The sequence below is a fragment of the Hemiscyllium ocellatum genome, chromosome 31 (assembly GCF_020745735.1).
Source record: "Hemiscyllium ocellatum isolate sHemOce1 chromosome 31, sHemOce1.pat.X.cur, whole genome shotgun sequence".
NCBI classification, from domain to species: domain Eukaryota; kingdom Metazoa; phylum Chordata; class Chondrichthyes; order Orectolobiformes; family Hemiscylliidae; genus Hemiscyllium; species Hemiscyllium ocellatum.
The window spans coordinates 38,025,173-38,039,695 of NC_083431.1; the positions used below are offsets into that span (position 1 = coordinate 38,025,173).

Genomic DNA, 14,523 nt, shown 5'->3' on the forward strand with positions numbered 1-14,523 from the left:
TCTAAAAATGCTGTTGTGAGTACTAATATTGATTGGAGGACTTAAATTTAAGGAATGTGGGAAAATCATTTATTCCAAGTTTTATGGACATACCTAGGATGGATTCTTCCTTTTGAAAGTTTGTTTGGTAGAAAACACAACATCAGACATGTGGTGTAAATAAGGGATTTTAATTCCAATGAACCATTTGTTTTAGCTATTTCTAATTGTAGTACCATTACAGGTAATTTTAATCAATGTGATCAGACCATGTATGCCTAACTATTTTCTGTGTCTCACTGCTTCTGAATACTATCCTATCTGTTAATGTTTGCTGATATGCACTGGTCAGGCATTATGTTGTATTTTACCTTTTAGAAAGAAATAAAGAGAAAATTATGACATCTCCAGTGACTGCCAATGAAAGATATCACACAGAAAAGTTAACCATAAATCCTGACCTCCATTAATTGGATATGCTATGTGTAAGAATGTAGATTTGGGGGCTTCACAGGGGTTTCCATCGCTTTATGAAAACTGACTGTTTGCACAGACTTTGTCTTTTTGCAATATCGACAATATCCAAGACACTGGCACTGGATCTAACAAAATTCTGTTGAAGAATTTTAATGAGGCAAACTGAAGGACAAGTTGGTATTTAATTGGTATTAACCAAACCAAAACAAAACATTATTTACAAGGGAGAGATCAAAACCTTCGCTCCCATCATGAAAATATTAGCCATAAATCCCAAAATGTATAGGACTTGTTGTGGCTGATGAATTTATGCAGATGCATCAATTTTATTATAGATCAACATATATGTTAGCAGAAAGTTTGCACTTTTTAAGTCCTATAGTACTTATATTTGCATAGAAACAGAAGGTAGGAGCAAGAATAGGTCATTTGACTTGTCAAGCCCACTCCATGACTCAACATGATCATGGTTGATCCTCTATCTTAACATCATATTTCACACTCCCTCCCCAAACCCTTTGACTTCTTTAACCTCTAAAAAGCCATCTTTTCCTTTCACAAATATACTCAGTGAATTGTCCTCCTCAGAACTCAGTAGTAGTGAGTTCTACAGGTTCACCACATTGAGTAAATAAATTTCTCCTCATCTCAGTCTAAATTGGCCTCCGTATCTCCTTGTTCTGGACCCTACCCCTTCCCCTGGCCAAGTAAAACATCATTCCACCATCCAGTCTGTCCAGCCTTCTCAGAATTTTATATTCTTCAATTACATCCTAATCTCCAGTGAATATAGGCCCCAAATACAATCAATATAGGTCCCTGGAGGAACATCAAATCATGATAATACTGTCCATAGAGGAATATAAAGTAAACATGATGGGTCTAAAACCATTATGACCATAAAATGGGAAGCCAGTACCTCATGGACTTTATTATAGTGAACCTTGAATATTACATTATTGGTCCCATTCTCTTCAGAAAATCAGGTTACGCCAGAGAGAGTCGCAAAAGTTCATGGAGCCTGAGGGTCACATCTGTGTCTTGTCATTTCAAATCTCTCACAGAATTGTTGCTGCAGTTGTAAAGCTTACATGCTGCACATAACAGACATACCCTCACTGCCCAGGAATGAGAGACCCAATGTAAAAACACAATTTCCCTACATTTTTGTCACTGTGATTCAGAGCCATTAAGTTTGGACAGGAACAGAGAACTGCTTTTGAATGCCAAAAGAAATAAGGCAGTGGGAAAGCAGTGCTAGAATAAACAGGTGCCAAACCAAATGTTTGCCAGTTTGTACTCAGGAACAGGTGATCTTGATGGAAAACAGCACTTTATTCACAATCTGGCCCCAGCAGAAACATTGGAACTGTACAGGAAACAAGTTTAAGCTACATCTGTCAAAACTTGGCAATTTTTACAACACCTGTATTAAGTTTATTTGAATCCATTCAAACAATCTTCCTATGCTTCAGCTTCAGATCACACATTAATGGTGGATTCCCAGACAGTGAGTATTACTTTCTTTTGCACAAAGTCTGTGGGTCTAACACTTTTGTTCAATGATGAGTGGCTTTGGGTCAAAGAACAGACTATGACCTTCATCGTATTTCCTTTGTGTATATATTATATTTCCTCTGACACATGCCAGTTTATTGACGTAAAATAATACTATTCTGGTTGTTACATGAATACTACTTTGTGCTTTTGACGAGGATGCCAGCTTTGAATCTCCATGAAGTTAGAAATGTTTTGACAGGGAAGTGCCGTAATATTGTTTGGGGATGGTGAAAGGCATAAAACAGTGTTTAAGAGAGAAGGGGTGAGGCAGAAGATTCTGGGCAGAAGTTGAGAGCAGAGCTTTAAAAAAAACTGGATTTGATTAGAAATACCTTTGGGTACTAGGATCAAATACAACTTGAGTAAAACAAACACCTGTTTAAAAATTCAATATTTGTAATATTAAAGGCTGTTGCAATGCTACACTTGCTCATGTTAAATCTCCTCTTCAGATTTTGCAAAATTCCATTCTGCCACTCAACTCCATTCCAGGAACATTTTCTGTTAGTGAAGAGATGTTCCTCTGATTTCCATTCACACAAATTTTGCTCAGATTCCTGATGCCACATTCGGTCAATTAAGTCTTTTTGAATCTACTTAAACAATTGCCCTTAGCTTCAGACTCTGGCTCTATTATTGTAAATAGTGGTCACTTAACTCATTTCTGGAATTCAATTCTGTTGTTCATGTTCGGATCAAGACTTTTTTGTGGCCTGGTGCCAAGTGGCACTTTCAGACTCCAACCTAAGCATCATGGGCAGGTGAATGGTTAACACAGGGCTAAAACTTCCCACATTTTGGCTGTGCCCTTTTTGGGAAGTTTCATGGATGTCTTTGGGCCATGACAACTTTTCTCATGTAAACCTTTGCGACTCATCTTATTAGAGGGCACAGCAACAGCAGCTTCATAAATACCAGGAAAGAGAGGTGAGAGAGCAGAGGAAGTAGCTTCATGTAAAACAAATAAAGGCAAGTATCTTCATGTGCTTTCTTAACCACCTTGCCTACTTGGGCTGCTACATTCAGGGATATATGGATATGTATGCCAAGATCCTTCTGATTTTCAGCATTTAGTGGGGTCCAACCATTCACAGTGTAATCCATTGCCTTATTTGCCTTCCACAAGTGCATCATGTTTCACTTGGTTAAATTTTATTTGCAGCTGTTCTGCCCACCTGAGAAGTGCATTGATATCCCTCTGAAGTTTATAGCAATCCTCCTAAATATTTATCACCTTATCAAATTGCATGCTTCTGTGAACTTCTTAATCATACTGTATACAGATATTAGAACCAGATGTTATATTAATAACATAATAGAAATTAAATCAATAGCACCTTCTGAGCCAAATAGGTAAAAAGTCCCAAAACAACATAGGCACTAAAGGCAGCAATTAGCACAGATACCAAGATACCTAATGTACCTCAATGGCAGACAAAAAACTTTCCCATCTTAACTTGTTGGGTGGCACGGTGGCACAGTGGTTAGCACTGCTGCCTCACAGCGCCTGTAGACCCGGGTTCAATTCCCGACTCAGGCGCCTGACTGTGTGGAGTTTGCACGTTCTCCCCGTGTCTGCGTGGGTTTCCTCCGGGTGCTCCGGTTTCCTCCCACAGTCACAAAGATGTGCGGGTCAGGTGAATTGGCCAAGCTAAATTGCCCGTAGTGTTAGGTAAGGGGTGTGGGTGGGTTGCGCTTCGGCGGGTCGGTGTGGACTTGTTGGGCCGAAGGGCCTGTTTCCACACTGTAAGTCTAATCTAAAAAAATGTCAGTTTTTCAGAAAGTTCCAGTTTCCTTAGGAGATGGCAACATGCCTGTGCCATCCCCCGAACCTAAACATAAAATAGACTTAAAATAGTTTGTAGCAAAGCATTCAATGGAAAGCAATAGTAAGGAAAGTTGGAGGGATATAAAATGGGGAATTATTCCATTACTGCTCCCAGTTAAATCAATTCTGTGTTGTCAATAAAGTCAAACCCTATCAGTACACAGTCTACATCCACCACATTCGTTACATTACAAACTATCTTCAAGCAACATTAGAACATAAGTGTTGTTTAAATCTAGCAGCTCACTACTGCAGGTTACAGTATCCAGTTTTAAAAATCTGGCCGACTTACCTTTCTAATGAACGTCACACATCAGGACGAAAGGGTAACTTAATTTCTAAAAAATATAGGATTCTTTGGGCCCTAGAAGATCATATTGATTGGTTCAATGTAACTTTGCTTGCCTGTTGCATGGGCCTAAAGAACATGCCTTAAATACCACTTACTGTGATGAGGTTGTATGTCCGTGGGCAGAATAGCTCAGGGTCTTGCAGAAGTTAAAACTAACATCTGGTCTTTCTCCTAGTCTCTGTAACAATGTCCAATATATCAGTGTAACCTGCAATGGATTGCTAACGTGCAATAAAATATTTATTTTTCAATACAAGATCACCTCCTAGTTAGACCATGATGTGGTTTTCTTCTATCACTCTAGACCATGCACACCCTGTACTTTTTTTACATTTAAAGGGAATGGTGAGAGTAATCTGCATCATAAGTAGAGCAGCTCGTACAACTAGTGGGTTGGCATACACATACAACAATGCCCACTTCTAAACTCAGAAACAAGTTTGTCAGTGGAAAAGGTCACACTTATTTAGTATGCAGCTTGTAAATGCCTACTATCTGGATGCTGGAACAAAATTTTTTTATACAGTCAAGGACAACTGCTTATCAAGCCAAGTCAGTATTCCTATTGGTTACAAGAGGAAAGGATACTCTATAATCATTGTTTCATCACCCCAAGTACGGAAGCCCAAAATCACTAAGTACCCAGGATTCAAGGTATGACATAAGGAAATCTATTTCTTTCAAAAATGTTCAATTCATGTGGTTGGTTCTTAAGTGAGGGAGGAGAAACATACTCTCATATATTCCTGAATGAGTTTCGCAATATATTGATGTGTGTTGTAATATCAATATTAGAAAAGGTCTTTGTCTTGCAAAGACGAAGAAGTAAATCCAGGGCAACTGATTCCAAAATATGAAGCTACTCAACAAGATGGGGAGGGCTGTAATCCTATGCCAGGATAGGATAACTCACAATAACTCACAGTAAAGAATAGCCCCTTCCAAATCCATTTTGATTTAGCCTCCTCCCTTTTACCTTTGATGGTTAGATTTCTCCTAATGGGCTTTGTACACAAATAAACCAATTGGAAAACATAAATGATTAACAGATGGTAATTGATGGACCTAATCTTCACCGGTTGATGCATGGAGGGCTGCATGCCAAGTAAGTCAATCTGGGTGTTCCCCAACTGGAAACCTTGGATGAACCAGGAAATCCACTCCCAACTGAAGACCAGGCATGCGGCATTCAAGTCGGATGACCCAGACTGATTCAGAAAATCCAGCTATGATCTCCGCAAAGCTATCAGAGATGCCATGAGGCAGTACAGGACCAGGTCAGATGCCCAAACCAACCAAAAGGGCTCCTGTCACGTGTGGCAAGGCCTAAGTAACATAATGGGATAAAAAATGAAGCACAGCAAGATAGCTAACAAAGACACATCCCTCCCTGATGTGCTCAATGCTTTCTAAGCTTGGTTTGAGCAGAATGTCAGTATTGCAATGTCACCTGCCAGGACAGCCCCAAACACACCTATGCCCTCCATTACTGCTGCAGACGTCTTCCTGGGAGTCAACTCAAGGAAAATAACAGGATCTGATGGAGTCCTTGGCAGTGCACTTCAATCCTGTGCAGACCAGCTGGTAGAGGTATTCATCTTCAACCTCTCCCTCCTACAAGCTGAAGTTCTCACTTGCTTCCAGAAGGCCACCATCTTCCCAGTACCTAAGAAGGCTCTGCCTTAATGACTACCATCCAGCAGCTATTATCTCCAAATTCATGAAGCACTTCGAAAGGCTGTCATGGCCCACATCAACTCCAGTTTCCCAGTCTGCCTCGATCCCCTGCAATTTGCCTACCGATGTAACAGGTCCACAGCGGATGCGAATTACCTGACTCTACACTCATCCCTGGAACATTTGGATAACAAGGACACCCACTTCAGACTCCTGCTCATTGACTACAGCTCTGCCTTTAACACCATCATCCCCTCAAAGCTCCAAGACCTAGGCCTCGGATCCATCCTCTGCAACTAGATCCTCAGCTTCCTGAACCATAGACTACAATCAGTGAAGATGGACAACTGCACCTCCTCCACGATAACACTAAACATTGGAGCCCCCAAGCATGCTTTCTCAGCCTCCTACTCTACACCCTGTACACCCACAACTGTTGCCAAATTCTGACCAAACGTCAGCGACAAGTCTGCTGATGATACCACTGTGGTAGGATGGTTGTCAGACAACAATGAGTCAGAATACAGGAAGGAGATAGAAGGCTTGGTGACATGGTGCAATGACAACAACCTACCTCTCAATGTCAGCAACATTAAAGAACTGATCATTGACATCAGAAAGAAAGGAGGAGGACATACACCCATTCTCATCAGCAGAGCGGAGGTTGAGAGTGTTGAGAATGTCAAGTTTCTAGGAGCAATGTTAACCTATCCTGCACTTCCCACATAATGCCTTGTATTCCTCAAGCTGCTCAGGAAATTTGGCACATCCATAACTTTTACAGATGCACCATAAAATGCATACTGTCTGGTGCATAGTGGCCTGGGACAGAAACTGCTCTTCCCGGGACCACAATAAATTACAGAATGTTGTGTGTCCAACCCAGACCATCACGGAAGCCAACCCCTCTCACCTGTGGGTTCCATTTACACGTCTCATTGCCAGGGAAAGGCTGGCAACATCATCAATGACCCATCCCACCCCAGAAATGCTCTCCTACAACCTCTTCCATCAGGCAGAAGATACAGAAGCTTCAACACATGCAGCAGCAGGTTCAAGAATAGCTTCTTCACTGCCATTATAGACCAATGATTGGATTCTTTAAATTCAAATATCGCTGATTTTGTTAATATTGACTTTGCCTCGCGCATGTGTAACCTGTATGCATTAATCTGTCCAAGTTTATGAATCGGTATGTCCTTGCTACTATGATCTGCCTGTACTGGTCTCAAACAAAACTTTTCACTGTACTTAGGTACACATGACAATAAATCAAGTCAATCAAACAATCTAACCTAGTTTGAGAGGGGACTGGAATCCTGACAATTAGTCCAGAAGACAGAGAACCGAGATGAAATTAGAAATTAAAAGACATACAAATACAAGAAATAACTTAGCAGGGCTAGGTGGAGTATAGTTTAATGTGAGGAGCCTAAGGAATAAGACGGATGAGCTGAGAGCATAGAAAGGAACAGGGGAATATGAATCACAGCTATAGTCAAAAACTTGGCCGCAAAATGGGCAGAATTGGCAGCTCAACATTCCTCATTGTAGGGTGTTCAGATGAAAATAGAGGAGTATAAAAAAGGAGTGGGGTGGCAGTATTGATCAAGAAATAGATGATACCATGAAAGGTTAATCAAATAAGATCATATGGATTGAAATACAAATCACAAGTGTGGCAAACATGTTTTTGAGTGGGTACTATAAGGGAGATAGAAGATCAAATAGGTTATCAAACTTTAGAGAAACGGAAGAATATCAAGGCAGTAATAGTGAGGAATCTTTTAACTGCACAAACATATTACCTGTGATAATTTTAGTGTGCAGTCTAGGGTTAAAACAAATTACTTAAATTGAAGAGTGGCCCGTTAGGGATTGTGGAGATAATCTATGGATCTGGAAGACATGGGCACAATCCTCAATTAAAACTTTGCATCAGTCTCCATAATGGAAAAGGACAAGAAGGGTCTGAATATCAAGGTGGACGACTGTAAAATATAAAGAGAAATTAACATAGAGAGGAAGGCTGTAATAGAATACTAAACAGCTTTTAAATTGGATAAAGCCGTAGGCCAGATGAGATGAATCTTAGGCTGATGATGGAGGCAAAGGAACAGATAGCCAGGGTCTTGGCAGTAATTTCAAATTCTGTCTAGCAAAAGGTGAAATGCCAGAGGACTAAATTATTAACATTATCCCAGGAGTAAAAATAATGGAATGAATAGACCAGGAAATTTCAGGCCAGGCAGTCTCACCTCAATGATGGGACAGTTATGTTGTGAAACTTGAAAGGGTTCAGAAAAGATTTACAAGGGTGTTGCCAGGGCTGGAGGATTTGAGCTATAGGGAGAGTCTGAACAGGCTGGGACTGTTTTCCCTGGAGCTTCGAAGGTGGATGGGTGACCTTAGAGGTTTATAAAATCATGAGGGGCATGGATATGAAAAATAGACAAGGTATTTTCCTTGGGATGGGGGAGTCCAGAACTAGAAGGCATAGGTTTAGGGTGAGAGGGGTAAGATATAAAAGAGACCTAAGGGGCAACTTTTTTACGCAGAGAGTGGTACATGTATGGAATGAGCTGCCAGAAGTAGTGGAGATATATAATTGCAACATTTAGAAGGCATCTGGATGGGTATATGAATAGGAAGGGTTTGGACGGATATGGAGCGGGTGCTGGCAGGTGGGACTAGATTGGGTTGGGATATGTGGTCGGCATGGACGAGTTGGACCAAAGAGTATGTTCCTGGTTTGTACATCTCTATGACCCTATCACTCTAATTCTGAGAGATGGAACGTCTTCAGGGATTAAGCAGGGATAGTCAGCGTGGATTTAATGGAAGATTGTGTTTTACAAATATGATCAATTTTTTTTGAGGAGATAACCAGGAATTTTGATAAGGATAATGCATTTGATGTAGTCTACATGAACTTTACTAAGACTTTTGATAAGACCATTACAGCACATTGGTCAAAGTAAGAAGCCATGGGCTTGAAAGCTAAGTGGCACATTGGATTGAAAATTTGCTGAGAGGCAGGAAGAAGACGGTGATGGTAGAGGAATGTTTCTGTGACTGGAAATCTTTTTTTAAGTGTGATTGTAAAGGGAACCTTGCTGTCGTAGAGTACATTAATGACTTAAACTTGAATGCAGGAGATAACGCCAAAAGGTTTCCAGATGGCACGAAAATTTGTAGGGTGATAAATAATGTGGAGGATAGCCATAACCTGCAGGAGGACATCAGTCGACTGGTCAGCGGGGCTTGAGGATTGTTTTGTTTTCACTCATGGGATGAGGGTGTTGCTGGCTTGGCCAAATTTTATTGACCCCAGAGGGCAAGTAAGAGTCAATCACATTACTGTGGGTCAAGAGTCACATATAGGTCAGACCAGGTAAGGATGACAGATTTCCTACCCATAAGGGCATTAGTGAACCAGATCAGTTTTCCCTAACAATTGTTTCGTGGTTATCATTAGACACTTCATTCCAGCTTCTTTTTATTGAATTCAAATTCCACCATCTACCATGGTAGGATTTGAACCTGGGTCCCAAAAACATTAGCTGAGTTTCTGGATTAATAGTCTAGCAATAATACCACCAGGTCATTGCCTCCACTTTACCTATGGAGAAAGATTAGAGAGTTGGTGTTGTTTTTCTTAGAGAAGCAAAGGTTGAGAGGGGACCTGATTGAGATGTGTAGAGGCATAGAAAGAGTGGATAATAAGAAACATTTTTCCTAATGTCAAGTAACCAGCCATCATGGAGTTAAGGTTAGAAGTAGAAGGTTATGAAGAGAATTAAGGAGAATCTTTTTCATTGGAGAGAGGTGGTAGTCTGGAACTCATTACCTGAAAGGATGGGTGAGTCAGAACTACTTGTAACACTTAAGCAGAATGTAAACATTTTCTTGCATTGTCAATGCCACCAGGGCTGTGGGCCAAAAGCTGGATAATGGGATTAGGGTAGTCAGATCTTTCTTGAGCAGAACAGACATGTTGAGTCGAATGGCCTCCTTCTGTTCTGTAAATGTCTATGTATCTACAATCTTAGTTTAAGCTTGGCCCATAATCAACTAGCCCTTTCCCATTGAGCAATAGTAGACATAAAATAACCTCATGATTCAGCAGATCCTAACTCCACCTAAAATCAACAAACTAGTGGTCCTATCCTGCTTCAATGAGGAATACAGAGTTGAATACTAGAAGCAGAATCAGACAGATATCAATCTAGTAATGACCTAGTGAAGATGAAAACAAGGAATCAATTTGCAGCTGTATCGTACATTGGTTAGACCACTTTTGGAATACTGCGTGCAATTCTAATCTCCCTGCTATAGTAAGAATGTTATGAAACTTGGAAGCTGGTATAATTACAAAATTTAAAAGGCACCTGGATGGTTATATGAATAGGAAGGGTTTAGAGGGATATGGGCCAAATGCTGGCAAACAGGACCAGATTATTTTAGGATATTTGGTCAGTATAGATGAGTTGGACTGAAACCATTCAGATGCCTTTTAAATGTTGTACCAGCCTCCATTACTTCCTCTGGCAGCTTACACCTTCTGTGTGAAAAAGTTGCCCCTTAGGTCCCTTTTAAATCTTTCCCCTCTCTCCTTAAACTTATGCCCTCTAGTTTTGGACTCCTCACCCCAGGAAGACGACCTTGGTATTCACCTTATCCATGCCCCTCATGCTTTCATAAACCACCCTCAGCCTCCGGTACTCCAGGGAATATGGCCCCAACATATTCGGCCTCTCCCTATCACTCAAACCCTTCAACTCTGACAACATCCTTGTAATACTTTTCACAACCCTTTCAGGATTCACAACATCCTTCCTATTGGAGGGAGATCAGAATTGAACACAATATTGCAAAAGTGGCCTAACCAAAGTCCTGTTACAGCTGCAACATGACCTCCCAACTCATATACTCAATGTACTGAGCAATACAGGCAACCATAACAAATGTCTTCTTCACTATCCTCTCTACCTGGGACTCCACTTTCAAGGAATTATGAACCTGCACATGAAAGTCTCTCTGTTCAGCAACTCTCCCCAGGACCTTACCATTAAGTGCATACGTCCTGTCTTGATTTGCCTTTCCAAAATTCAGCACAGGACGTTTATCTAAATCAAACGCCATCTGCCATTCATTAGCCCATTGGTCCATCTGATCAAGATCCCACTGTACTCTGAGGTAACTTTCTTTGCTGTCCACTATGCCACAAATTTTGGTGTCATCTGAAAACTTACTAACCATACCTGTTATGTTTATATCCAAATCATTTATATAAATGATGAAAAGCAGTGAACTCAGCCATGATCCTTATGGCACACCACTGGTCACAGGCCTCCAGTCTCAAAAGCAGCCATCTACTACCACCCTATGTCTCCTACTTTCCAGCCAGTTATGTATCTAAATGGCTAGTTCTCCCTGTATTCCATGTGATCTAATCTTGCTAACTAGTCTACCATGTGGAATCTTGGCAAACGCCATACTAAATATAAATCACTTCCCAGATCTGCCCTCATCAACTCTTTTCATTACTTCTTCAAAAAATTCAATCAAGTTAGTGAGAAGTGATTTCCCACACAGAAAGCCTTATTGACTATTCCTATTCAGTCCTTGCCTTTCCAAATACATATAATTCCTGTCCTTCAGGATCCCCTCCAACAACTTGCCCATCACTGATGTCAGGCTCACTGGTCTGTAGTTCCCTGACATTTCCTTTCTCAAGGAAACCTTTCTTAAATCGTGGCACCATCTTATCCAAACTCCAATCTTCTGGCACCTTGCCCGTGGCTATCGATGATAATGAATATATATCAGCAAGAAGTCCAGCAATTACTTCCCTAGATTCCCAAAGAGCTCGAGGCTGCACTTGATCAAGTCTCAGGTTTTTACACACCTTTATGTGTTTTAAGATGTCCAGCACCACCACCTTTATAATATGGACATTTTTCAAGATATTGCTATTGATTTCAAGTTCTTTAGCTTCCACATCCTTCTCCACAGTAAACACTGATACAAAATATTTGTTTAGTGTCTCCCACATATTCCACACATAGGCAACCTTGTTGATCTTTAAGGGGTCTTATTCTCTTCCTCGTCACTCTTTTGTCCTTAATGTGTTTGTAGATTCCCTTTGGATTCTCCTTAACACTATTTGCCAAAGCTATCTCATGTCCCCTTTTTGACCTCCTGATTTCTCTCTTATGGATACTCTACTAGGGATTTACTTGATCCCTGCTGTGTATGCCTGACATATGCTTCCTTCTTTTTGTCCAAAACCTCATTTTCTCTGGTCATCCAGCATTCTCTACACCTCCCAGCCTTGTCCTTCACCCTAACAGGAATATACTGTCTCTAGAATCTCAAAATCTCATTTTCGAAAGCTTCCCATTTTCCAGCCATTCCTTTATCTGCAAATATCCTCCCCCAATCAATGTTTGAAAGTGCTTGCCTAATACCCTCAAAATTGGCCTTCTTCAAATTTAGAACTTTTTGTTTAATTAAATCTATGATCAGGTTGACCAAACAATACAAAAGCAGTCATTTATTTTATCCCAAATTCTATCAATAATTAATTGTTCTGTGCACTTCCAACTTTAGAAGATGGTAGAGGACATAAAACATGACTGCCTGCATTAAGTAAATATTTGATGGTGGCAGAGTAGGACGCTCCTGCTGAAGGTCTTCTGCTCTACATGTTTCATTTCTTCCTTTCTCTATCACTCTTTTTTTCTTTTTCTCCTCTTAGCACGGGAGGCGAATACTAATGCAGCGGCAGGTGCCGACAGCAAGTTCCCGGAGCAGCAAGTCGTCTGCAAGCCCCAGAACACTGCGAAGAAGCAGTCCCTGAGCAGCACTTGGGGAAGCAGTCCTGGAATAGTGTGCAGGCAGTAAGTCCTGGGCAGAGATCAGCACAAAGGAGGTAATCCAGCAGTTACCTTCTGTGGGATATTGTGTTATGAGGTATTGTGTTATCGGTTATCTTTATTAACTCACTCATCAGCTTGCTTTATTCATTGATACTGGGTTCCTGGTCATTTATTCATAACCCTTTACTAACTCGTTATTTACTATAACACAGTTTCATTCATTCATTCATTCATAAAACCATGGTTTTGTACCAAATTTTACTATCTTATCAAATTTTAAAAAAACTCTTTCTAATCAAAACCCTTTCAAACCCATTACTGTATTTTCACAACATATCAGCCCTTGCAACAAGCAGTATTTACCTCTGAATAAGTGTAGCACACAACAATACCAACCTCATCAAGTCTCCACAAACATTATTTTAATAAATAGCCCTTATTAACCACCTCCTGGAACTGAATAGGTTCCTCAACTAGTCAGCACCTGTTAAATATCTTTTAATTAGGCCATTATCCCTTTAAGAAACTAAATGACAAAACAGCGCTTCCATAAAATTGCATGAATGAATGAAACTCACACTGGCAAATAGTAAACAAATCTCACAACCAAGCTGCAGTAATCTGTTTAATAGCCTTTATTCCTTTATTAAGTATAGGCACAATTTTTAAATTACTTAGTAAAAATACTGGGCCTTTTTTGCTCTATCAGTTACGAACTTGCAAGATAAAAGAAGCAACATCTCTTAATTATGCAAGCAGACCAGACAGATACCCTTAATTCTCATCAGACGTAGCAGACAGCATTTAGCAAATTTTAACCTATCTCCTGTCCCCCAGAACAGAAGTCTTTCAAACCTTTGTGTACTATAGATAAAGCAATGTAACACTATAGTAATGGAATTTTAATATATCTAAGAACTGCGTATAAAGGGGGTCTTGTAAGAACTGTATTTTGGGATTGTATTGCCACCTTGAACGTATGCTGTGATTGCTGAATAAAAGAGGCTACTTTCGTCACTCATTAATTTTGATTGCTACTTGAACACAATCCCATACTTGGAGCAGTGAAATTGATGTTTTGGGCAAAAACCCTTCATCAGGAATGAATTCCTGATGAAGGGCTTTTGCCTGAAAAGTCGATTTTCCAGCTCCTTGGATGCTGCCTGACCTGCTGTGCATTTCTAGCACTACTCTTATCGTGATTCTAATTTTAATTTCCAGCATCTACAGTACCCACTTTTGCCATACTTGGAGCAGCTGAGTGCCAATATGGAGCAGACTGGGGCTTGAAGCCGAGTGGGGGCTGCTGTTGGACATGGGTCTAGCACAAGTGGAGAGACCATATGTGGAGATCCTGTGCTAAACTGCTACACTGCAATGTCTATTTGAAATTTCCTACCTTACTGTAATGTCAACCCTTTAATGATGTCCTGTTTTTAACTTATTTGTCAACTATGTTAAGTAATGCAACTATTCTTCTCCTGTATCCAAGAATTGTACTTAGGTATTTGTACCTAAGACGCCACCTTACGACGGCAGACACTAAAAGCTTTACAATATATTCCTACAATGGAGCACATGTGACAATAAAAGGATATTTTATTTTATTCCAAAAAAAATTATGTTTTTCATTCCTGCAGCTTTGTAATTAGGGAGAATTGGGAGCTGAAGTTGTAAAATACTTGCAAATTTAATTGGGATCTATGCATTTCATTTATTTTTAACGCTCATCAGATACAAATATTTTTTATAGCAGCTGCACTGAA

General features: G+C 40.2%; 1 long non-coding RNA gene across 1 annotated transcript; it reads left to right on the forward strand.

The window, feature by feature from the left end:
- The first annotated feature begins 1,891 nt into the window (after positions 1–1,891).
- LOC132830550 (uncharacterized) lies at positions 1,892–14,308 on the forward strand. Its single transcript, XR_009646386.1, has 3 exons — positions 1,892–1,966; positions 12,637–12,810; positions 13,979–14,308. It is a non-coding gene; the product is annotated as an uncharacterized LOC132830550 (long non-coding RNA).
- The last annotated feature ends 215 nt before the right edge of the window (positions 14,309–14,523 follow it).